The 26,597-nt window shown below is 38.7% G+C and overlaps 2 long non-coding RNA genes across 2 annotated transcripts; both read left to right on the top strand.

The window, feature by feature from the left end:
- Positions 1-1,753: 1,753 nt before the first annotated feature.
- On the top strand, positions 1,754-5,366 carry LOC309691315. The gene is made up of 2 exons (XR_014271951.1): positions 1,754-4,715; positions 4,845-5,366. It is a non-coding gene; the product is annotated as an uncharacterized lncRNA (long non-coding RNA).
- A 599-nt stretch (positions 5,367-5,965) lies between these two features.
- LOC309690377 lies at positions 5,966-8,246 on the top strand. The gene is made up of 3 exons (XR_014271729.1): positions 5,966-6,033; positions 6,530-6,573; positions 7,643-8,246. It is a non-coding gene; the product is annotated as an uncharacterized lncRNA (long non-coding RNA).
- Positions 8,247-26,597: the final 18,351 nt, after the last annotated feature.

Genomic DNA, 26,597 nt, shown 5'->3' with positions numbered 1-26,597 from the left:
GCTTATTGTAAATATCTTGTACTTGATTTTTACACCTTTTCATGTCAAAGTTGGCCTCTGTGCTTATCAGTGTTGGAAAGACTCTTTCTTGCACTGAGGTCTGCTTATTGTAAATATCTTGTACTTGTTTGAACACCTTTTAATGTCAAAGTTGGCCTCTGTGCTTTTTCAGTGTTGGAAAGACTCTTTCTTGCACTGAGGTCTGCTTATTGTAAATATCTTGTACTTGTTTGAACACCTTTTAATGTCAAAGTTGGCCTCTGTGCTTATCAGTGTTGGAAAGACTCTTTCTTGCACTGAGGTCTGCTTATTGTAAATATCTTGTACTTGTTTGAACACCTTTTAATGTCAAAGTTGGCCTCTGTGCTTTTTCCGTGTTGGAAAGACTCTTTCTTGCACTGAGGTCTGCTTATTGTAAATATCTTGTACTTGTTTTTACACCTTTTCATGTCAAAGTTGGCCTCTGTGCTTATCAGTGTTGGAAAGACTCTTTCTTGCACTGAGGTCTGCTTATTGTGAATATCTTGTACTTGTTTGAACACCTTTTAATGTCAAAGTTGGCCTCTGTGCTTATCAGTGTTAGAAAGACTCTTTCTTGCACTGAGGTCTGCTTATTGTAAATATCTTGTACTTGTTTGAACACCTTTTAATGTCAAAGTTGGCCTCTGTGCTTTTTCAGTGTTAGAAAGACTCTTTCTTGCACTGAGGTCTGCTTATTGTAAATATCTTGTACTTGTTTTTACACCTTTTCATGTCAAAGTTGGCCTCTGTGCTTATCAGTGTTGGAAAGACTCTTTCTTGCACTGAGGTCTGCTTATTGTGAATATCTTGTACTTGTTTGAACACCTTTTAATGTCAAAGTTGGCCTCTGTGCTTATCAGTGTTAGAAAGACTCTTTCTTGCACTGAGGTCTGCTTATTGTAAATATCTTGTACTTGTTTTTACACCTTTTCATGTCAAAGTTGGCCTCTGTGCTTATCAGTGTTGGAAAGACTCTTTCTTGCACTGAGGTCTGCTTATTGTGAATATCTTGTACTTGTTTGAACACCTTTTAATGTCAAAGTTGGCCTCTGTGCTTATCAGTGTTAGAAAGACTCTTTCTTGCACTGAGGTCTGCTTATTGTAAATATCTTGTACTTGTTTGAACACCTTTTAATGTCAAAGTTGGCCTCTGTGCTTTTTCAGTGTTAGAAAGACTCTTTCTTGCACTGAGGTCTGCTTATTGTTAATATATTGTACTTGCTTTTATACCTTTTAATGTCAAAGTTGGCCTCTGTGCTTTTTCCGTGTTGGAAAGACTCTTTCTTGCACTGAGGTCTGCTTATTGTAAATATCTTGTACTTGTTTGAACACCTCTTCATGTCAAAGTTGGCCTCTGTGCTTTTTCAGTGTTAGAAAGACTCTTTCTTGCACTGAGGTCTGCTTATTGTAAATATCTTGTACTTGTTTTTACACCTTTTCATGTCAAAGTTGGCCTCTGTGCTTTTTCAGTGTTAGAAAGACTCTTTCTTGCACTGAGGTCTGCTTATTGTAAATATCTTGTACTTGTTTGAACACCTCTTCATGTCAAAGTTGGCCTCTGTGCTTTTTCAGTGTTAGAAAGACTCTTTCTTGCACTGAGGTCTGCTTATTGTAAATATCTTGTACTTGTTTGAACACCTTTTAATGTCAAAGTTGGCCTCTGTGCTTTTCAGTGTTGGAAAGACTCTTTCTTGCACTGAGGTCTGCTTATTGTAAATATCTTGTACTTGTTTGAACACCTTTTAATGTCAAAGTTGGCCTCTGTGCTTATCAGTGTTAGAAAGACTCTTTTTTGCACTGAGGTCTGCTTATTGTTAATATATTGTACTTGTTTTTATACCTTTTAATGTCAAAGTTGGCCTCTGTGCTTTTTCAGTGTTGGAAAGACTCTTTCTTGCACTGAGGGCTGCTTATTGTAAATATCTTGTACTTGTTTGAACACCTTTTAATGTCAAAGTTGGCCTCTGTGCTTTTTCAGTGTTGGAAAGACTCTTTCTTGCACTGAGGTCTGCTTGTTAAATAAAAAAGTGTAAAATTAAATTTCAATAAACTAACCATAATGCCAGCTCATATGCTCTTAACGCTGCATCTCTAACTCTTTTACAGGATTTGCAGTCTTCTGATTCCTGATGAGTTCCGTAAGTGACAAGCTTACTGACTGTGTTTACTCTTCTGTGTATTAGGTATTAGGAGTAGGTATGGGTGCAGGGGAAGGCTGTGTCCTGGCTGACTCTATTCATGAAAAATATAATCTGTGTTACAACAAGATTGAAATTGAGACTCAGCATTGTTTCCCAATTTTCCAAACCCATATGAACTGTAGCCTCAGCTTTCTGTGCTTAGCTGACAGGAGGGATAGCAGAACAGATGTGTTATAAAATTTTGAGCAATGTCCTTGTACAATATTTAAGCTGCTTGTAAAGTGAAGAAAGTAGACACTTTAATCAGCCCACTCCTACAACCTGAAATGTGTGAAAGTCTAAATATTTATCAGAGGGGCTCACTAAAGATGATTTCAACAGGACAAAACTGCTTAAACTACTTCAATCTCCCACTGTGACCACTGGTGCAGGGCAGGATGAGGGTTTGAAGGTCAGTTCCTGCTATTGCAGCATCACTGAGTGTCTATCTTAAGATAAACATCATTTATTTTTGAGGTCGGTTTTGATCAAGAACATAAGTATAGCCTGCATGAAACAACCAGAGCAGGAGGTTCAATCAAGAACACATATGACATATGACACATATCTGCTTGACACGAAAGCAGTGCACACTGAACTCAGGTAACATTTGTTATTAGAGGAGGTCAAAAAGTGTGTCAGTGAGAAATATCCATCAAAAGCATGATTTACACTAGCTGCAGCTCACAGTCAGCAACTCATCAGTTTTGTTGTTCAAACCAAACAAGAATTTTTCACATCATGTTGTCCTGCAGGAACTCACCAGATCACCTCTCCAGCACTTTGATCCCAAGACAGGAATACAATATGCAGAGTTAGTTTAATTGATTGGAATTCAGCTGTCATCTTCAGAGTGTTTCATTTGATAAAGTTAAGAACGAGAAATCAAGTGGTCAGAGCTATCATGGTGATATTCAGGGTCAGATTCTGTGCTAGTGCAAAACCTTCTTTTGGCCTGAAAAAGCTACTGTGGGGTTTACAACAGAGGAGCAATTGAAAGCCTGCAGGTCAAATTAGCGTCAGGATGCATTTGCAAAAATGTTTCGTGTGAGTAGAAAGTTCTCTGGGTGATCCAACCGTGCGTTAGTTGATATACAAACATGCAATGAGAACATTTCAGTAATTAGCTGTTAAGTGTCACCCAAACATGAGGAGGCCAGTGAAGGAGCCAGTGACGGTTTAACAAAAAGAATACAGTGTGAGTGCAGGTTTACATGTTTCTCTCTGAGAAAAAGAGACGTCGATGTGTTTCTATTAGTGTGAAATCCTTTTTAGAAATTAGGCACTGTGTGAGGTCATTTAGTAAGAGTCAGTGAATCTTTCACAGTTGTAAAACACATAAAAAGAAACAACATAAGTAACGTATGTTTTTTCCCGAGGGTGGTGGGGTAGGACTTCATGTGTGGGTGACTGAGAATGTCCATTTTATTAGATATGTTGTTGTAACTGTTTCAAAGTCAGTAATGCATGAATCTGCAATGATTTTTCTTCCTTAAAAGAGGACTGTGTACAGTGTCCATTTGTGTCTGTCTCCACGTTGGGTGATTGTGGAGTATGAATATGTGTGCATGAGGGTGGGAATGCCCGTTGGTGGCTGCGTGCGCCTGTTCGACTGTGTCTGTATGTCAGGTCGGTTACACTCCACGTCTCTGGGAACATCTCAGGCCCTCCAAGGTATGGAGGCCTATCTCGATTCACCACACTCCTTGCCGTTAGTTGATGCCCTCAGGCGTCGGTGTGTTGGTGGTTCTGGTGTCCGGGGCTGGGCGCTCAGGTATGTACCGGCTCACTCCCAGTGACTGCTTGGCGAGGTCTGGCACCCGTGGCTCCGTCAGGCCACTTCCGGGGGGTGGGGGGCTCTCAGTCCTCTGGCCTCTGGGCCTGTGGCTCAGGTCACTCTGCCACAGCTGTCTGCCGGCAGAGCCCACAGCCACATCACGGGCCCCCTGTGGCTTCTGCTCCGTGGCTGCTGGGTGACCTCTAATCTGGGGCTCTCCTCAGCGCTTCCCAGGAGGGTGGCATGGCTGCAACTCCGATGGTCCTCCTTGGGCTCTCACATTCTGGGGGCCTCTGGGTGTCTGGGGCCTGGATTTCCTCCATGCCTGCTACATGCACTGGGGGACAGACTATGGCTCCCTGTTAAAAGTAGAATGGGAGGCAGAGTCTTCAGTTTTATCTTTTGTCCTGTCTTCCTCTGCTCATCCCAACAGGTTGTGGCAGATGGCTGTCCCTTCCTCAGCCTGGTGCTACTGGAGGATTCTTTCTTTTAAAATGGAGTTTTTCCTTCCCACTGTTGTCAAAGCGCATGCTCATCAGAAATCATATGATTATTGGGTTTTTTCTGTATTTTTCAAAGATCCACATCAAAAGGAGCAGGTTAAAGTGGTTCTGGCATCTGACAAGGATTCCTCCTGGACGTCTCCCAGGTGAGGTGTACTGGACGAGCTCCCACCAGGAGGAGGCCCTGAATCAGACCCAAGACATGATGGAGTTCCCCTAGATAAGCTGGAGGAGGTGGGTGTGGAAAAGGAGGTCTGGAGTTCTCTGCTTAGGCTGCTGCCCCCACAACCCGGCCACAGATAAGTGAAATAAGTAGATCAAATATAACTTGGTGTTCTAAAGAATATTGTTGTTTCCTTGCAGGACACCAGGAGAGATGAGCCCTCCATCACAGATGGTGTGGTCACCTGCAGGTTCAAGGTCATTGCATCTTCAGCCCACATCTACTGCCACTGTACTTAAGGGAAGTTGGGACAATGTTAAAGACTTTCTTCAGACAATTGCATTTGGATGAGCTAAATTCATGACAGGCACTCAAGCAGTAATGCCTCGACTGACAAACGAACATACCAAGCTTCTGTGTTGTTTGAGCCAGAGACTGCACTTGTGGATGAACAATAAAAACATTTTATATTTATTATATTAGTAATGTAACTTGCAATAAAAAGTTATGGGAAGCTTAAACTTAGTTTCAGAATAATTAAATCTGAGACTTTGTTTCATTGAAAAGTTATTAAAGTTTTAAAGTGTGTGACAAATAAAATAATAAATTATTAAGTAACACCAGCTACAATATTGGAAATATGTGTGTTGTTCAGCAGAACAGTGTCCAGTATGTTGGCTGAAATGCTTTAAATTTGAAAATAAAAGTTGGGCTGATTTTAACGCATTACAAGAAGTGTTTTAATTATTATTTTCTAAATAAGCAGTGTTTATATTACGTGTAATGAAATAAGTTCAAGGATAATAAAAGGTAATGAGATTTAATTGCATTCAACTTATGTGCAGCAAAACTAAAAATAAGTTACGGAAGTGTTCAAATAATATGTGTGCTTTTAAAAATGCTCGTCTATTTAAAGACTACACAATCTGTGTTAATTCTAATTATACCACAATCCCTTGCCTGTTGTGTTAAATATACATAAACAGTATGTGTTATCAGATGAAAGTACAAAACTCTCAAGAACCCCCCTCCTAAATTTCAGGTGGCATTTTAAAAACATGCCATGACATAACACACAGCTGCTATAATCATTCAGTGAGGTCAAATGTCAATTATAGTTATAGGTTCTTGCTATATGTTATAACATAAACACAGCACAGTTGTAAGAATAATAGTTTCTAGGTTCTAAGGCTTTTTGTCAGTTTAATAGTGAGCTTTACGAGACTCATTTTCGTGCCAAAGGCTCGCACAGGCCTAAGTTCCCTTATGACAACTAGAGCTGGAAACAAGACCTCAAGCGATCCTAAGGCTAATTAATTAGCACGGCTAGCATTTAAAAAACATCTGTTAAATGTTGTCATTGCTAGCATATACCTGTATTACAGCATGGTAAGTAGCGAGAACGCAAAGTTTTTGTTACCTTTGAAAAGAAAAATGTGAAGCTATAATATTAGCATGAGCTATGCTAATGTTATTCACTGAAACAAACATCTCAGGTACTGACTTACTGCTTTCTAATATCTGTGTTTATTTCTGGATATACCTACATGGTTATTAGACATCCCACATAAAGGGTGACAAAGGCAGTAACTATAAATGACCATAACTTTACTGTAAATTACACTGATGGGCTCAGTTCATATAGTTATATCACGTGCACACGCATGTTAGCAACCGTAACCATGCAGGCTGTTGGTATATGAATGCTGCGCAAGGTTCCAGCTGTTCCTTTACACTTGCTCTTGGATTTGTCTTGACCTGCTCCAAGCTCAGCTTGTGGAAAGATAACTTTTGGAGAATATTTCTACAGAAAGCGGATTTTACTACAAAGCAACAACAACTACTGCATCTTTGGATCTTTTGTACTTGTGTTTCATCATAACAGCAAAGCTTGAAGATCGTGGACCCCGACTCGTCGACAGCCACCAGGTACATTTCAAAATTTCTTCAATTATTTCAAGAATCACTAGATGACTATAGTAATTTTACAGGTTCCAGTGTGAATATCACGTTTTAATGTGATCAAAATAAGTGTGTTCTAAGACTTTTCCTGGCAAATCGCTTTTATGCTTTAAATTTTCCAGGAGAGGTGTAGAATTTATTACCGACTGGTGTATGAATGTGAAAAAAGGTTTTACTTTGATTTGAAGCCTTCAAATTTGACACTTTTTTCCAATGAAATGGTTAAAATTAGCTTAAAATTCGTAAAATGCCCCCCTCCCCAAATATACATATGTATATGTGTATATCGGTTTCTATGGTAACAGCATCTCCTCACAATGTTAGGACATATAGGAGTAAACACACCAGGTCCCCTGTAGGTCCTGACATCATTTTCTTCTCAAAGGCTTCATTTGAATAAACTATAACTTTTTCCCAGCTACATATGCGATGATAAATAAAATAAAATGAAATAATATAAAAAAGAATATTAAAACATCAATCATAGTCAAAAATAATCATAAAGTCAAACTGTTACAAAAATGTGTTTTATTTTTAAAATTGTGTGTGGAGTTCTACTGCCTTTTTTGCATTAGCAATATTTAGGACATGGAATTGGTACATGGGGAGATTAAATGTTTCGTTATATTTTACATCGTTAATGAAAGAATTAAAAAAAATATGAGAATGAGCTGCTAAATTATTTATGGATTTTCTGCAGTATGCTATTCATGTCCAGTTCTTTACAAATCAGTACCTATTATCCATGACCTAGTCCAACGTAGTGTTTGCATAAAGGTTTAAAAAGAACAAATAAACAAAATGAATGTATACAAAATACAATACTGTTACCTTAAAAGTGTAGTGTGCACAGAGTGAGCTGCCTTGGCAGAGATTTGGATGCTTCACTTAATGATTGTGGACATAGTTGAAATCTTGTTTTCTTCTCACATGAACAAGTAAAGTGTCATTCAGTCTGATATGAATGTAGCCTGTAGCTTTAGCACTGGGTGCTTACTACATTCCTACTGTTATTTTAAACTTTGTTTCCTTACAGGCTGTCTTGACTACATTGTTGAACGTCCCAAGAACGAGACCTTTCTGAAGTCATCAGGATCCTTGATGACAGTCTCCTGAGCGCCATCTCTTCTGATGAAGCGTGGGACACTGATACCGTGCGTGTCAGTAAAGGTGAGTACATCGCCCTCTCATCCTCCCCCTCTTCTCATGAAGAACTGGATGCTGATGCGTGTCAGTGAAGTGGAAGGTGAGTACCCCCTCCCCACCTTGCTTTCTTGCACTGAGGTCTGCTTATTGTAAATATCTTGTACTTGTTTTTACACCTTTTAATGTCAAAGTTGGCCTCTGTGCTTTTTCAGTGTTGGAAAGACTCTTTCTTGCACTGAGGTCTGCTTATTGTAAATATCTTGTACTTGTATTTACACCTTTTAATGTCAAAGTTGGCCTCTGTGCTTATCAGTGTTGGAAAGACACTTTCTTGCACTGAGGTCTGCTTATTGTAAATATCTTGTACTTGTTTGAACACCTTTTCATGTCAAAGTTGGCCTTTGTGCTTTTTCAGTGTTGGAAAGACTCTTTCTTGCACTGAGGTCTGCTTATTGTAAATATCTTGTACTTGTTTGAACACCTTTTCATGTCAAAGTTGGCCTTTGTGCTTTTTCAGTGTTGGAAAGACTCTTTCTTGCACTGAGGTCTGCTTATTGTAAATATATTGTACTTGTTTGAAGACCTTTTAATGTCAAAGTTGGCCTCTGTGCTTTTTCAGTGTTGGAAAGACTCTTTCTTGCACTGAGGTCTGCTTATTGTAAATATCTTGTACTTGTTTTTACACCTTTTAATGTCAAAGTTGGCCTCTGTGCTTTTTCAGTGTTGGAAAGACTCTTTCTTGCACTGAGGTCTGCTTATTGTAAATATCTTGTACTTGTTTTTACACCTTTTCATGTCAAAGTTGGCCTCTGTGCTTATCAGTGTTAGAAAGACTCTTTCTTGAACCGAGGTCTGCTTATTGCAAATATCTTGTACTTGTTTTTACACCTTTGAATTTCAAAGTTGGCCTTTGTGCTTTTTCATTGGTGGAAAGACTCTTTCTTGCACTGAGGTCTGCTTATTGTAAATATATTGTGTTAACTTGTTATTTTCTGTTTTATCGCGAGAGTACTGTTGCCCGCGAAGGGTTGTTGTTGTTGTCCGTATGAAAAATGGCGGAATGAATAAAGCGCTGTGAATGAGAGTACGACGTCGTGTCTTTTGAGTTAACATTGGTAGCAGAGGATGGTTTCCAATTACAAAGTACCACCAAAGCTTGATGAAGCCAGGCCATACGAATGCTGGAAGAATGAAGTCAACATCTGGAGACGAGTTACGGAGCTGGATAAAAAGAAACAGGCACTCGCGGTGGTGCTGGGCCTTGAGGGAAGAGCCAGAGAAACGGCCATGGAGATACCCGCAGAAGATTTGGACAAAGATTACGGTATGGAAATACTGCTTGCAAAACTTGACGCGGTGTTTCAGAGAGAAGAGAAAGACCGCGCTTATGAAGCCTACTCGTGTTTTGACTCCATTGCAAAGAACCACAGCGTGTCCATGGCAGACTACATTATAGACTTTGAACAGCGTTATAACCGGATGAAAAAGTGGAGGAGTGTAACATTACTTTGTACACTAAAGCCTCAATGACAGACGCTGAAATTTTCCTGACTGAGGCACTGGGGTCAACCATTATTGATACTGCATGTACACGTACAGTTTGTGGTCAGAAGTGGCTAGATAGTTACATGCGTGACCTCAGCCAAGGCCAAGTAAACAAGCTGTTGCAATCAGAAACCCCCAGCTCCAGACCATTTCGCTTTGGGGATGGTATTGTAGTGTATTCCAGCAGAAAAGTGAAACTTCCAGCCAAAATTGGACAAACAAAATGTGACATTGAAAGTGAAGTAGTTCCTGTTGACATTCCACTACTACTGAGCAAAACGTCTCTCAAGAAAGCAGGGACTGTTCTAGACATGGAGAATGACAGTGTTGTCATGTTCAAGCAGCCTGTTCCTCTAGAGCTCACTAGTTCGGGACACTATTGCGTGGACATTAGAGATGAAAATACTACAGAAAGTTGCAATGAAAATGAAGTTCTCATGGTAACTGCTGAAATGTCTACAAAAGAGAAACAGAAAGTCCTTGTGAAACTTCATAAGCAGTTTGGTCATGCATCTGCAGAGAGGTTATTGAGGCTCATCCAAAGCTCTGGCAATACAGATAAACAATGTGCAGTTATTCTACAAGAGATAGTTCATGACTGTGACATTTGTCAGAAATATTGCAAAACCAAGCCGAGACCTGCTGTTGGTCTACCCCTGGCTTCTGAGTATAATGAGACAGTAGCGATGGATCTACATGAGCTGGAGCCCAATGTGTGGTACCTTCACATCATCGACCACTTCACACGCTTCAGTGCCGGCAGCATCGTAAAGACAAAGAAAGCTGCAGAGATCATCAACTCCTTCATTCACACCTGGATAAGCATTCACGGTGCCCCCAGACGGCTCTACACAGACAACGGCAGAGAGTTCAACAACACAGACATTCGGGACATGGCTGAAAACTTCAACATTGAGGTAAAAACAACGGCGGGGTATAGTCCCTGGAGCAACGGATTACTGGAGAGACATAACATGACACTTACAGAAATCCTCCTGAAGGTAAAAAAGGAACGTGGATGTGACTGGCACACTGCGCTAGACTGGGCCCTTATGGCCAAAAACAGTATGCTTAATGTACATGGTTATAGTCCACATCAACTTGTGTTTGGCCAAAACCCCAACCTTCCTTCTGTGTTGATGGATAAGCCACCTGCCTTAGAGGGCACAACTGTAAGTGCAAGAGTAGCTGAACATATCTCAGCATTACATGCTTCCAGGAAAGCATTTACTGAGGCAGAGTGTTCAGAAAGGATCAGGAGAGCACTACGCAAACAACTTAGGCCTACAGATGACAAATATGAGGCAGGAGATAAAGTATACTACAAACGAGTCGACTGTACAGAGTGGAAGGGTCCAGGTGTAGTTATTGGGCAGGATGGAACTGTTGTATTTGTAAGACATGGGGGGACTCTTGTAAGAGTACACCAGTCAAGATTGACTAAAGTGGATTCACAGACTGGAGATAAACAAATACCACACAGTACTACTGATGATGACAACAAAGACGCAGTTGAAAATGATGACACTGACACACCCGATGGTGAACAGAGTATTAGTGAGGAAGAAGACATCACTATTGACAGAGAAACCAACACTACAGAAAACATGTCTGTCACACAAACTGCAAATGAGCCCTCTACACCCACTGATCACGTCTCTGCAAATGTAAAATTAAGATCAGGACAGCTGATTGCTTTTACCAACAGAGACAACGGTGTTCAACACACAGCCAGAGTGCTAGGCAGAGCGGGAAAAGCAAAAGGGCAATACAAAAACTGGTACAATGTGCAATATCTTGAGCATGATGGTAGTGAAGGTGAAAACAGAGATGCAGATGTACTCATAACAAAAGATATTTCCTTTGATTCTGATAAGCAGCAGGAGATTGAGAGCTGGCAAAGTAATGGTGTGTTTGATGAAGTGAAAGACCTGGGTCAAAAATGTCTGTCTACTAGATGGGTCTGTACACTCAAAGAAACTACTAATGGTGTTGTCCCCAAGGCTCGACTTGTGGCACGGGGGTTTGAAGAGGTAAATACTAAAGAACTACAGAAAGACTCTCCAACATGTGCGTCTGAGTCCCTCAGACTGGTGCTAGCTGTGATATGTCAAAACAAGTGGAGAGTAAATTCAATGGACATTAAATCTGCCTTCTTGCAGGGAATGGAACTGTCAAGAGGCATCTATCTTCGTCCCCCACCTGAAGCTGGCAAGGACAATGTTCAATGGAAACTGAAAAAGTGTGTTTATGGACTTGCAGATGCTTCACTTTATTGGTACAATAAGGTCAAAGACATTATGCTCAAAACTGGTGGTAAAATATCACAGGTTGATCCTGCAGTGTTCTATTGGCAGAATGAACAATCTGAGGTTACAGGAGTGCTTGCATGTCACGTTGATGATTTCCTTTGGGCTGGTTCAAGTCACTTTGCAACTCATATCATTCCTGTACTGAAATCTACCTTCCTTGTGGGCCGTGAAGAACATGACAGCTTTTCTTATGTTGGTATGGACATTTGTACAGTTAATGATGTAATAGAGGTGCATCAACAACTTTACATTGACAACCTACAACCGGTTCAGTTACAAGCAGCACGGGCTGTACAGAGGGAGGCTTCCTTAAGTGAAACAGAACGTGAGCAACTCAGGTCAAAAATAGGACAGATTTTGTGGGTTGCCAAACAAACAAGGCCTGATGTTATGTTTGACACATGTAGCCTTGGATCTAATATCAAAGATGCAACTGTACAGTCTATTCATGAAGTGAACAAAGTAATCCGTAAACTTAAGGCAGAGAAAGGGACTCTTAAGTTTCAGCACTTGGGTAACAGTGAGGATCTGGCATATCAGTGATGCTTCATTTGGCAACCTTCCTGATGGCGGTACTCAAGGAGGGGCATTAATCGTCCTTATGGGTAAAGGAGGAAAGTTTTGTCCTCTCTTCTGGCAGTCTAAAAAAATCAGGCGCGTGGTCAGAAGTACACTGGCAGGAGAAACTCTTGCCATGTCAGATGGAATAGACAGTGCAGTCTTCCTGGCAACACTTTTTTCTGAGCTTACAACTGGTAACACTGGTCTAAACGCTCTTCCTTTGATCTGTGTGACTGATAATCATTCCTTGTTTGATGCACTCAAGTCTACTAAGCAGGTTACAGAGAAGAGACTGGGGCTAGAAATGAGCAGCATTAAAGAGCTCATACAAGGCAAGAAAATCAGACAGGTTTGTTGGTCAGATTCAAAATCTCAACTTGCTGATTGTCTGACAAAAAAGGGAGTTTCACCTTTAACCCTTCTAAAGGCGCTAGATGAAGGACTCTGGATACTGTAATCCTTTGTTTACAAAGTTGTCTTTGCATTCAAATGTACCATTGTTTATTGTGTGCAATGATAGTATGCTTTAAGTAAAGCAAAGCACTTTTGAAAATTTTTTTTTGTTTATATAAATATATACATATATGTATACAAATGTTTACAGGGGTGTGTTTATACTTTTATTTTATTTTATTTTAAGAAAGAGGGAGATTGTTAACTTGTTATTTTCTATTTTATCGCGAGAGTACTGTAGCCCGCGAAGGGTTGTTGTTGTTGTCCGTATGAAAAATGGCGGAACAAATAAAGCGCTGTGACTGAGAGTACGACGTCGTGTATTTTGAGTTAACACTTGTACTTGTTTTTACACCTTTTAATGTCAAAGTTGGTCTCTGTGATTTTTCAGTGTTGGAAAGACTCTTTCTTGCACTGAGGTCTGCTTATTGTAAATATCTTGTACTTGTTTGAACACCTTTTAATGTCAAAGTTGGCCTCTGTGCTTATCAGTGTTGGAAAGACTCTTTCTTGCACTGAGGTCTGCTTATTGTAAATATCTTGTACTTGTTTGAACACCTTTTAATGTCAAAGTTGGCCTCTGTGCTTATCAGTGTTGGAAAGACTCTTTCTTGCACTGAGGTCTGCTTATTGTAAATATCTTGTACTTGTTTGAACACCTTTTAATGTCAAAGTTGGCCTCTGTGCTTATCAGTGTTGGAAAGACTCTTTCTTGCACTGAGGTCTGCTTATTGTAAATATCTTGTACTTGTTTGAACACCTTTTAATGTTAAAGTTGGCCTCTGTGCTTATCAGTGTTGGAAAGACTCTTTCTTGCACTGAGGTCTGCTTATTGTAAATATCTTGTACTTGTTTTTACACCTTTTAATGTCAAAGTTGGCCTCTGTGCTTATCAGTGTTGGAAAGACTCTTTCTTGCACTGAGGTCTGCTTATTGTAAATATCTTGTACTTGTTTGAACACCTTTTCATGTCAAAGTTGGCCTCTGCGCTTGTCAGTGTTGGAAAGACTCTTTCTTGCACTGAGGTCTGCTTATTGTAAATATCTTGTACTTGTTTTTACACCTTTTAATGTCAAAGTTGGCCTCTGTGCTTTTTCAGTGTTGGAAAGACTCTTTCTTGCACTGAGGTCTGCTTATTGTAAATATCTTGTACTTGTTTGAACACCTTTTAATGTCAAAGTTGGCCTCTGTGCTTTTTCAGTGTTGGAAAGACTCTTTCTTGCACTGAGGTCTGCTTATTGTAAATATCTTGTACTTGTTTGAACACCTTTTAATGTCAAAGTTGGCCTCTGTGCTTTTTCAGTGTTGGAAAGACTCTTTCTTGCACTGAGGTCTGCTTATTGTAAATATCTTGTACTTGTTTGAACACCTTTTCATGTCAAAGTTGGCCTCTGTGCTTATCAGTGTTGGAAAGACTCTTTCTTGCACTGAGGTCTGCTTATTGTAAATATCTTGTACTTGTTTTTACACCTTTTAATGTCAAAGTTGGCCTCTGCGCTTCCTCAGTGTTAGAAAGACTCTTTCTTGCACTGAGGTCTGCTTATTGTAAATATCTTGTACTTGTTTTTACACCTTTTAATGTTAAAGTTGGCCTCTGTGCTTATCAGTGTTGGAAAGACTCTTTCTTGCACTGAGGTCTGCTTATTGTAAATATCTTGTACTTATTTGAACACCTTTTAATGTCAAAGTTGGCCTCTGTGCTTATCAGTGTTGGAAAGACTCTTTCTTGCACCGAGGTCTGCTTATTGTAAATATCTTGTACTTGTTTGAACACCTTTTAATGTCAAAGTTGGCCTCTATGCTTTTTCAGTGTTGGAAAGACTCTTTCTTGCACTGAGGTCTGCTTATTGTAAATATCTTGTACTTGTTTGAACACCTTTTAATGTCAAAGTTGGCCTCTGTGCTTTTTCAGTGTTGGAAAGACTCTTTCTTGCACTGAGGTCTGCTTATTGTAAATATCTTGTACTTGTTTGAACACCTTTTCATGTCAAAGTTGGCCTCTGTGCTTATCAGTGTTGGAAAGACTCTTTCTTGCACTGAGGTCTGCTTATTGTAAATATCTTGTACTTGTTTTTACACCTTTTAATGTCAAAGTTGGCCTCTGTGCTTGTCAGTGTTGGAAAGACTCTTTCTTGCACTGAGGTCTGCTTATTGTAAATATCTTGTACTTGTTTTTACACCTTTTAATGTTAAAGTTGGCCTCTGTGCTTATCAGTGTTGGAAAGACTCTTTCTTGCACTGAGGTCTGCTTATTGTAAATATCTTGTACTTATTTGAACACCTTTTAATGTCAAAGTTGGCCTCTGTGCTTTTTCAGTGTTGGAAAGACTCTTTCTTGCACTGAGGTCTGCTTATTGTAAATATCTTGTACTTGTTTGAACACCTTTTAATGTCAAAGTTGGCCTCTGTGCTTTTTCAGTGTTGGAAAGACTCTTTCTTGCACTGAGGTCTGCTTATTGTAAATATCTTGTACTTGTTTTTACACCTTTTAATGTCAAAGTTGGCCTCTGCGCTTTTTCAGTGTTAGAAAGACTCTTTCTTGCACTAAGGTCTGCTTATTGTAAATATCTTGTACTTGTTTTTACACCTTTTAATGTCAAAGTTGGCCTCTGTGCTTGTCAGTGTTGGAAAGACTCTTTCTTGCACTGAGGTCTGCTTATTGTAAATATCTTGTACTTGTTTTTACACCTTTTAATGTCAAAGTTGGCCTCTGTGCTTTTTCAGTGTTAGAAAGACTCTTTCTTGCACTAAGGTCTGCTTATTGTAAATATCTTGTACTTGTTTTTACACCTTTTAATGTCAAAGTTGGCCTCTGTGCTTTTTCAGTGTTAGAAAGACTCTTTCTTGCACTGAGGTCTGCTTATTGTAAATATCTTGTACTTGTTTGAACACCTTTTAATGTCAAAGTTGGCCTCTGTGCTTATCAGTGTTGGAAAGACTCTTTCTTGCACTGAGGTCTGCTTATTGTAAATATCTTGTACTTATTTGAACACCTTTTAATGTCAAAGTTGGCCTCTTTGCTTTTTCAGTGTTGGAAAGACTCTTTCTTTCACTGAGGTCTGCTTATTGTAAATATCTTGTACTTGTTTGAACACCTTTTAATGTCAAAGTTGGCCTCTGTGCTTTTTCAGTGTTGGAAAGACTCTTTCTTGCACTGAGGTCTGCTTATTGTAAATATCTTGTACTTGTTTGAACAACTTTTAATGTCAAAGTTGGCCTCTGTGCTTTTTCAGTGTTGGAAAGACTCTTTCTTGCACTGAGGTCTGCTTATTGTAAATATCTTGTACTTGTTTGAACACCTTTTAATGTCAAAGTTGGCCTCTGTGCTTTTTCAGTGTTAGAAAGACTCTTTCTTGCACTGAGGTCTGCTTATTGTAAATATCTTGTACTTGTTTGAACAACTTTTAATGTCAAAGTTGGCCTCTGTGCTTTTTCAGTGTTGGAAAGACTCTTTCTTGCACTGAGGTCTGCTTATTGTAAATATCTTGTACTTGTTTGAACACCTTTTAATGTCAAAGTTGGCCTCTGAGCTTATCAGTGATGGAAAGACTCTTTCTTGCACTGAGGTCTGCTTATTGTAAATATCTTGTACTTGTTTTTACACCTTTTCATGTCAAAGTTGGCCTCTGTGCTTATCAGTGTTGGAAAGACTCTTTCTTGCACCGAGGTCTGCTTATTGTAAATATCTTGTACTTGTTTGAACACCTTTTAATGTCAAAGTTGGCCTCTATGCTTTTTCAGTGTTGGAAAGACTCTTTCTTGCACTGAGGTCTGCTTATTGTAAATATCTTGTACTTGTTTTTACACCTTTTATGTCAAAGTTGGCCTCTGACCTTATCAGTGTTGGAAAGACTCTTTCTTGCACTGAGGTCTGCTTATTGTAAATATCTTGTACTTGTTTGAACACCTTTTAATGTCAAAGTTGGCCTCTGTGCTTTTTCAGTGTTGAAAAGACTCTTTCTTGCACTGAGGTCTGCTTATTGTAAATATCTTGTACTTGTTTGAACACCTTTTCATGTCAAAGTTGGCCTCTGTGCTTGTCAGTGTTGGAAAGACACGTTTTTGCACTGAGGTCTGCTTATTGTAAATATCTTGTACTTGTTTTTACACCTTTTCATGTCAAAGTTGGCCTCTGAGCTTATCAGTGTTGGAAAGACTCTTTCTTGCACTGACGTCTGCTTATTGTAAATATCTTGTACTTGATTTTTACACCTTTTCATGTCAAAGTTGGCCTCTTTGCTTTTTCCGTGTTGGAAAGACTCTTTCTTGCACTGAGGTCTGCTTATTGTAAATATCTTGTACTTGTTTGAACACCTTTTAATGTCAAAGTTGGCCTCTTTGCTTTTTCAGTGTTGGAAAGACTCTTTCTTGCACTGAGGTCTGCTTATTGTAAATATCTTGTACTTGTTTGAACACCTTTTAATGTCAAAGTTGGCCTCTGTGCTTATCAGTGTTGGAAAGACTCTTTCTTGCACTGAGGTCTGCTTATTGTAAATATCTTGTACTTGTTTGAACACCTTTTAATGTCAAAGTTGGCCTCTGTGCTTATCAGTGTTAGAAAGACTCTTTCTTGCACTGAGGTCTGCTTATTGTAAATATCTTGTACTTGTTTGAACACCTTTTCATGTCAAAGTTGGCCTCTGTGCTTGTCAGTGTTGGAAAGACTCTTTCTTGCACTGAGGTCTGCTTATTGTAAATATCTTGTACTTGATTTTTACCCCTTTTAATGTCAAAGTTGGCCTCTGTGCTTATCAGTGTTGGAAAGACTCTTTCTTGCACTGAGGTCTGCTTATTGTAAATATCTTGTACTTATTTGAACACCTTTTAATGTCAAAGTTGGCCTCTGTGCTTATCAGTGTTGGAAAGATTCTTTCTTGCACTGAGGTCTGCTTATTGTAAATATCTTGTACTTGATTTTTACACCTTTTCATGTCAAAGTTGGCCTCTGTGCTTTTTCAGTGTTGGAAAGACTCTTTCTTGCACTGAGGTCTGCTTATTGTAAATATCTTGTACTTGATTTTACACCTTTTAATGTCAAAGTTGGCCTCTGTGCTTTTTCAGTGTTGGAAAGACTCTTTCTTTCACTGAGGTCTGCTTATTGTAAATATCTTGTACTTGTTTGAACACCTTTTAATGTCAAAGTTGGCCTCTGTGCTTTTTCAGTGTTGGAAAGACTCTTTCTTGCACCGAGGTCTGCTTATTGTAAATATCTTGTACTTGATTTTACACCTTTTAATGTCAAAGTTGGCCTCTGTGCTTTTTCAGTGTTGGAAAGACTCTTTCTTGCACTGAGGTCTGCTTATTGTAAATATCTTGTACTTGTTTGAACACCTTTTAATGTCAAAGTTGGCCTCTGTGCTTATCAGTGTTGGAAAGACTCTTTCTTGCACTGAGGTCTGCTTATTGTAAATATCTTGTACTTATTTGAACACCTTTTAATATCAAAGTTGGCCTCTTTGCTTTTTCCGTGTTGGAAAGACTCTTTCTTGCACTGAGGTCTGCTTATTGTAAATATATTGTACTTGTTTTTATACCTTTTCATGTCAAAGTTGGCCTCTGTGCTTTTTCAGTGTTGGAAAGACTCTTTCTTGCACTGAGGTCTGCTTATTGTAAATATCTTGTACTTATTTGAACACCTTTTAATGTCAAAGTTGGCCTCTGTGCTTTTTCAGTGTTGGAAAGACTCTTTCTTGCACTGAGGTCTGCTTATTGTAAATATCTTGTACTTGTTTGAACACCTTTTAATGTCAAAGTTGGCCTCTGTGCTTATCAGTGTTGGAAAGACTCTTTCTTGCACTGAGGTCTGCTTATTGTAAATATCTTGTACTTGTTTGAAGACCTTTTAATGTCAAAGTTGGCCTCTTTGCTTTTTCCGTGTTGGAAAGACTCTTTCTTGCACTGAGGTCTGCTTATTGTTAATATCTTGTAGTTGTTTGAACACCTTTTCATGTCAAAGTTGGCCTCTATGCGTTTTCAGTGTTGGAAAGACTCTTTCTTGCACTGAGGTCTGCTTATTGTAAATATCTTGTACTTGTTTGAACACCTTTTAATGTCAAAGTTGGCCTTTGTGCTTTTTCAGTGTTGAAAAGACTCTTTCTTGCACTGAGGTCTGCTTATTGTAAATATCTTGTACTTGTTTTTACACCTTTTCATGTCAAAGTTGGCCTCTGAGCTTATCAGTGTTGGAAAGACTCTTTCTTGCACTGAGGTCTGCTTATTGTAAATATCTTGTACTTGATTTTACACCTTTTAATGTCAAAGTTGGCCTCTGCGCTTCTGCAGTGTTAGAAAGACTCTTTCTTGCACTGAGGTCTGCTTATTGTGAATATCTTGTACTTGTTTTTACACCTTTTCATGTCAAAGTTGGCCTCTGTGCTTATCAGTGTTGGAAAGACTCTTTCTTGCACTGAGGTCTGCTTATTGTTAATATCTTGTAGTTGTTTGAACACCTTTTCATGTCAAAGTTGGCCTCTATGCTTTTTCAGTGTTGGAAAGACTCTTTCTTGCACTGAGGTCTGCTTATTGTAAATATCTTGTACTTGTTTGAACACCTTTTAATGTCAAAGTTGGCCTCTGTGCTTTTTCCGTGTTAGAAAGACTCTTTCTTGCACTGAGGTCTGCTTATTGTTAATATCTTGTACTTGTTTTTACACCTTTTCATGTCAAAGTTGGCCTCTGTGCTTTTTCAGTGTTGGAAAGACTCTTTCTTGCACTGAGGTCTGCTTATTGTAAATATCTTGTACTTGTTTGAACACCTTTTAATGTCAAAGTTGGCCTCTGTGCTTTTTCCGTGTTAGAAAGACTCTTTCTTGCACTGAGGTCTGCTTATTGTTAATATCTTGTACTTGTTTTTACACCTTTTCATGTCAAAGTTGGCCTCTGTGCTTGTCAGTGTTGGAAAGACTCTTTCTTGCACTGAGGTCTGCTTATTGTAAATATCTTGTACTTGTTTGAACACCTTTTAATGTCAAAGTTGGCCTCTGTGCTTTTTCAGTGTTGGAAAGACTCTTTCTTGCACCGAGGTCTGCTTATTGTAAATATCTTGTACTTGATTTTACACCTTTTAATGTCAAAGTTGGCCTCTGTGCTTTTTCAGTGTTGGAAAGACTCTTTCTTGCACTGAGGTCTGCTTATTGTAAATATCTTGTACTTGTTTGAACACCTTTTAATGTCAAAGTTGGCCTCTGTGCTTATCAGTGTTGGAAAGACTCTTTCTTGCACTGAGATCTGCTTATTGTAAATATCTTGTACTTGTTTGAACACCTTTTAATGTCAAAGTTGGCCTCTTTGCTTTTTCAGTGTTGGAAAGACTCTTTCTTGCACTGAGGTCTGCTTATTGTAAATATCTTGTACTTATTTGAACACCTTTTAATGTCAAAGTTGGCCTCTGTGCTTTTTCAGTGTTGGAAAGACTCTTTCTTGCACTGAGGTCTGCTTATTGTAAATATCTTGTACTTGTTTGAACACCTTTTAATGTCAAAGTTGGCCTCTGTGCTTATCAGTGTTGGAAAGACTCTTTCTTGCACTGAGGTCTGCTTATTGTAAATATCTTGTACTTATTTGAACACCTTTTAATGTCAAAGTTGGCCTCTGTGCTTTTTCAGTGTTGGAAAGACTCTTTCTTGCACTGAGGTCTGCTTATTGTAAATATCTTGTACTTGTTTGAACACCTTTTAATGTCAAAGTTGGCCTCTGTGCTTATCAGTGTTGGAAAGACTCTTTCTTGCACTGAGGGCTGCTTATTGTAAATATCTTGTACTTGTTTGAAGACCTTTTAATGTCAAAGTTGGCCTCTTTGCTTTTTCCGTGTTGGAAAGACTCTTTCTTGCACCGAGGTCTGCTTATTGTTAATATCTTGTAGTTGTTTGAACACCTTTTCATGTCAAAGTTGGCCTCTATGCTTTTTCAGTGTTGGAAAGACTCTTTCTTGCACTGAGGTCTGCTTATTGTAAATATCTTGTACTTGTTTGAACACCTTTTAATGTCAAAGTTGGCCTTTGTGCTTTTTCAGTGTTGAAAAGACTCTTTCTTGCACTGAGGTCTGCTTATTGTAAATATCTTGTACTTGTTTGAACACCTTTTCATGTCAAAGTTGGCCTCTGAGCTTATCAGTGATGGAAAGACTCTTTCTTGCACTGAGGTCTGCTTATTGTAAATATCTTGTACTTGATTTTACACCTTTTAATGTCAAAGTTGGCCTCTGCGCTTCTGCAGTGTTAGAAAGACTCTTTCTTGCACTGAGGTCTGCTTATTGTAAATATCTTGTACTTGTTTGAACACCTTTTCATGTCAAAGTTGGCCTCTGAGCTTATCAGTGTTGGAAAGACTCTTTCTTGCACTGAGGTCTGCTTATTGTAAATATCTTGTACTTGTTTGAACACCTTTTCATGTCAAAGTTGGCCTCTGTGCTTTTTCAGTGTTGAAAAGACTCTTTCTTGCACTGAGGTCTGCTTATTGTAAATATCTTGTACTTGTTTGAACACCTTTTCATGTCAAAGTTGGCCTCTGAGCTTATCAGTGATGGAAAGACTCTTTCTTGCACTGAGGTCTGCTTATTGTAAATATCTTGTACTTGTTTTTACACCTTTTCATGTCAAAGTTGGCCTCTGAGCTTATCAGTGTTGGAAAGACTCTTTCTTGCACTGAGGTCTGCTTATTGTGAATATCTTGTACTTGTTTTTACACCTTTTCATGTCAAAGTTGGCCTCTGTGCTTTTTCAGTGTTGGAAAGACTCTTTCTTGCACTGAGGTCTGCTTATTGTAAATATCTTGTACTTGTTTGAACACCTTTTAATGTCAAAGTTGGCCTCTGTGCTTATCAGTGTTGGAAAGACTCTTTCTTGCACCGAGGTCTGCTTATTGTTAATATCTTGTAGTTGTTTGAACACCTTTTCATGTCAAAGTTGGCCTCTATGCTTTTTCAGTGTTGGAAAGACTCTTTCTTGCACTGAGGTCTGCTTATTGTAAATATCTTGTACTTGTTTGAACACCTTTTAATGTCAAAGTTGGCCTCTGTGCTTTTTCCGTGTTGGAAAGACTCTTTCTTGCACTGAGGTCTGCTTATTGTAAATATCTTGTACTTGTTTGAACACCTTTTAATGTCAAAGTTGGCCTCTGTGCTTTTTCCGTGTTGGAAAGACTCTTTCTTGCACTGAGGTCTGCTTATTGTAAATATCTTGTACTTGTTTGAACACCTTTTAATGTCAAAGTTGGCCTCTGTGCTTTTTCCGTGTTGGAAAGACTCTTTCTTGCACTGAGGTCTGCTTATTGTTAATATCTTGTACTTGTTTTTACACCTTTTCATGTCAAAGTTGGCCTCTGTGCTTTTTCAGTGTTAGAAAGACTCTTTCTTGCACTGAGGTCTGCTTATTGTAAATATCTTGTACTTGATTTTACACCTTTTAATGTCAAAGTTGGCCTCTGTGCTTCTGCAGTGTTGGAAAGACTCTTTCTTGCACTGAGGTCTGCTTATTGTAAATATCTTGTACTTGTTTGAACACCTTTTAATGTTAAAGTTGGCCTCTTTGCTTTTTCCGTGTTGGAAAGACTCTTTCTTGCACTGAGGTCTGCTTATTGTAAATATCTTGTACTTGTTTGAACACCTTTTAATGTTAAAGTTGGCCTCTTTGCTTTTTCCGTGTTGGAAAGACTCTTTCTTGCACTGAGGGCTGCTTATTGTAAATATCTTGTACTTGTTTGAAGACCTTTTAATGTTAAAGTTGGCCTCTTTGCTTTTTCCGTGTTGGAAAGACTCTTTCTTGCACTGAGGTCTGCTTATTGTAAATATCTTGTACTTGTTTGAACACCTTTTAATGTCAAAGTTGGCCTCTGTGCTTATCAGTGTTGGAAAGGCTCTTTCTTGCACTGAGGTCTGCTTATTGTAAATATCTTGTACTTGTTTGAACACCTTTTCATGTCAAAGTTGGCCTCTGTGCTTTTTCAGTGTTGGAAAGACTCTTTCTTGCACTGAGGTCTGCTTATTGTAAATATCTTGTACTTGTTTGAACACCTTTTAATGTCAAAGTTGGCCTCTGTGCTTATCAGTGTTGGAAAGACTCTTTCTTGCACTGAGGTCTGCTTATTGTAAATATCTTGTACTTGTTTTTACACCTTTTATGTCAAAGTTGGCCTCTGACCTTATCAGTGTTGGAAAGGCTCTTTCTTGCACTGAGGTCTGCTTATTGTAAATATCTTGTACTTGTTTGAACACCTTTTCATGTCAAAGTTGGCCTCTGTGCTTTTTCAGTGTTGGAAAGACTCTTTCTTGCACTGAGGTCTGCTTATTGTAAATATCTTGTACTTGTTTGAACACCTTTTAATGTCAAAGTTGGCCTCTGTGCTTATCAGTGTTGGAAAGACTCTTTCTTGCACTGAGGTCTGCTTATTGTAAATATCTTGTACTTGTTTGAACACCTTTTCATGTCAAAGTTGGCCTCTGTGCTTTTTCAGTGTTGGAAAGACTCTTTCTTGCACTGAGGTCTGCTTATTGTAAATATCTTGTACTTGATTTTACACCTTTTAATGTCAAAGTTGGCCTCTGTGCTTCTGCAGTGTTGGAAAGACTCTTTCTTGCACTGAGGTCTGCTTATTGTAAATATCTTGTACTTGTTTTTACACCTTTTCATGTCAAAGTTGGCCTCTGTGCTTATCAGTGTTAGAAAGACTCTTTCTTGCACTGAGGTCTGCTTATTGTGAATATATTGTACTTGTTTTTATACCTTTTGATGTCAAAGTTGGCCTCTGTGCTTATCAGTGTTGGAAAGACTCTTTCTTGCACTGAGGTCTGCTTATTTTGAATATATTGTACTTGTTTGAACACCTTTTCATGTCAAAGTTGGCCTCTGTGCTTCTGCAGTGTTAGAAAGACTCTTTCTTGCACTGAGGGCTGCTTATTGTAAATATCTTGTACTTGTTTGAAGACCTTTTAATGTTAAAGTTGGCCTCTTTGCTTTTTCCGTGTTGGAAAGACTCTTTCTTGCACTGAGGTCTGCTTATTGTAAATATCTTGTACTTGTTTGAACACCTTTTAATGTCAAAGTTGGCCTCTGTGCTTATCAGTGTTGGAAAGGCTCTTTCTTGCACTGAGGTCTGCTTATTGTAAATATCTTGTACTTGTTTGAACACCTTTTCATGTCAAAGTTGGCCTCTGTGCTTTTTCAGTGTTGGAAAGACTCTTTCTTGCACTGAGGTCTGCTTATTGTAAATATCTTGTACTTGTTTGAACACCTTTTAATGTCAAAGTTGGCCTCTGTGCTTATCAGTGTTGGAAAGACTCTTTCTTGCACTGAGGTCTGCTTATTGTAAATATCTTGTACTTGTTTTTACACCTTTTATGTCAAAGTTGGCCTCTGACCTTATCAGTGTTGGAAAGACTCTTTCTTGCACTGAGGTCTGCTTATTGTAAATATCTTGTACTTATTTGAACACCTTTTAATGTCAAAGTTGGCCTCTGTGTTTTTTCAGTGTTGGAAAGACTCTTTCTTGCACTGAGGTCTGCTTATTGTAAATATCTTGTACTTGTTTGAACACCTTTTAATGTCAAAGTTGGCCTCTGTGTTTTTTCAGTGTTGGAAAGACTCTTTCTTGCACTGAGGTCTGCTTATTGTAAATATCTTGTACTTGATTTTACACCTTTTAATGTTAAAGTTGGCCTCTGTGCTTTTTCAGTGTTGGAAAGACTCTTTCTTGCACTGAGGTCTGCTTATTGTAAATATCTTGTACTTATTTGAACACCTTTTAATGTCAAAGTTGGCCTCTGTGCTTATCAGTGTTGGAAAGACTCTTTCTTGCACTGAGGTCTGCTTATTGTAAATATCTTGTACTTGTTTGAACACCTTTTAATGTCAAAGTTGGCCTCTTTGTTTTTTCCGTGTTGGAAAGACTCTTTCTTGCACTGAGGTCTGCTTATTGTAAATATCTTGTACTTGATTTTTACACCTTTTCATGTCAAAGTTGGCCTCTGTGCTTTTTCATTGTTGGAAAGACTCTTTCTTGCACTGAGGTCTGCTTATTGTAAATATCTTGTACTTGTTTGAACACCTTTTAATGTCAAAGTTGGCCTCTGTGCTTTTTCAGTGTTGGAAAGACTCTTTCTTGCACTGAGGTCTGCTTATTGTAAATATCTTGTACTTGATTTTACACCTTTTCATGTCAAAGTTGGCCTCTGTGCTTATCAGTGTTGGAAAGACTCTTTCTTGCACTGAGGGCTGCTTATTGTAAATATCTTGTACTTGTTTGAAGACCTTTTAATGTCAAAGTTGGCCTCTGTGCTTTTTCAGTGTTGGAAAGACTCTTTCTTGCACCGAGGTCTGCTTATTGTAAATATCTTGTACTTGTTTGAAGACCTTTTAATGTCAAAGTTGGCCTCTGTGCTTTTTCAGTGTTGGAAAGACTCTTTCTTGCACTGAAGTCTGCTTATTGTAAATATCTTGTACTTGATTTTACACCTTTTAATGTCAAAGTTGGCCTCTGTGCTTTTTCAGTGTTGGAAAGACTCTTTCTTGCACTGAGGTCTGCTTATTGTAAATATCTTGTACTTGTTTTTACACCTTTTCATGTCAAAGTTGGCCTCTGTGCTTTTTCAGTGTTGAAAAGACTCTTTCTTGCACTGAGGTCTGCTTATTGTAAATATCTTGTACTTGTTTGAACACCTTTTAATGTCAAAGTTGGCCTCTGTGCTTATCAGTGTTGGAAAGACTCTTTCTTGCACTGAGGTCTGCTTATTGTAAATATCTTGTACTTGATTTTTACCCCTTTTAATGTCAAAGTTGGCCTCTGTGCTTATCAGTGTTGGAAAGACTCTTTCTTGCACTGAGGTCTGCTTATTGTAAATATCTTGTACTTATTTGAACACCTTTTAATGTCAAAGTTGGCCTCTGTGCTTATCAGTGTTGGAAAGACTCTTTCTTGCACTGAGGTCTGCTTATTGTAAATATCTTGTACTTGTTTGAAGACCTTTTAATGTCAAAGTTGGCCTCTGTGCTTATCAGTGTTGGAAAGACTCTTTCTTGCACTGAGGTCTGCTTATTGTAAATATCTTGTACTTGTTTGAAGACCTTTTAATGTCAAAGTTGGCCTCTGTGCTTATCAGTGTTGGAAAGACTCTTTCTTGCACCGAGGTCTGCTTATTGTAAATATCTTGTACTTGATTTTACACCTTTTAATGTCAAAGTTGGCCTCTGTGCTTTTTCAGTGTTGGAAAGACTCTTTCTTGCACTGAGGTCTGCTTATTGTAAATATCTTGTACTTGATTTTACACCTTTTAATGTCAAAGTTGGCCTCTGTGCTTTTTCAGTGTTGGAAAGACTCTTTCTTGCACTGAGGTCTGCTTATTGTAAATATCTTGTACTTGATTTTACACCTTTTAATGTCAAAGTTGGCCTCTGTGCTTTTTCAGTGTTGGAAAGACTCTTTCTTGCACTGAGGTCTGCTTATTGTAAATATCTTGTACTTGTTTGAACACCTTTTAATGTCAAAGTTGGCCTCTTTGCTTTTTCCGTGTTGGAAAGACTCGTTCTTGCACTGAGGTCTGCTTATTGTAAATATCTTGTACTTGATTTTACACCTTTTAATGTCAAAGTTGGCCTCTGTGCTTATCAGTGTTGGAAAGACTCTTTCTTGCACTGAGGTCTGCTTATTGTAAATATCTTGTACTTGTTTGAACACCTTTTAATGTCAAAGTTGGCCTCTTTGCTTTTTCCGTGTTGGAAAGACTCTTTCTTGCACTGAGGTCTGCTTATTGTAAATATATTGTACTTGTTTTTATACCTTTTCATGTCAAAGTTGGCCTCTGTGCTTTTTCAGTGTTGGAAAGACTCTTTCTTGCACTGAGGTCTGCTTATTGTAAATATCTTGTACTTATTTGAACACCTTTTAATGTCAAAGTTGGCCTCTGTGCTTATCAGTGTTGGAAAGACTCTTTCTTGCACTGAGGGCTGCTTATTGTAAATATCTTGTACTTGTTTGAACACCTTT

This window comes from Aulonocara stuartgranti, assembly GCF_965226115.1.
Source record: "Aulonocara stuartgranti genome assembly, chromosome: 16".
NCBI lineage: Eukaryota > Metazoa > Chordata > Actinopteri > Cichliformes > Cichlidae > Aulonocara > Aulonocara stuartgranti.
The sequence above is the reverse complement of the archived record's forward strand: the minus strand, read 5'-3'. Positions and strand labels throughout refer to the sequence as shown.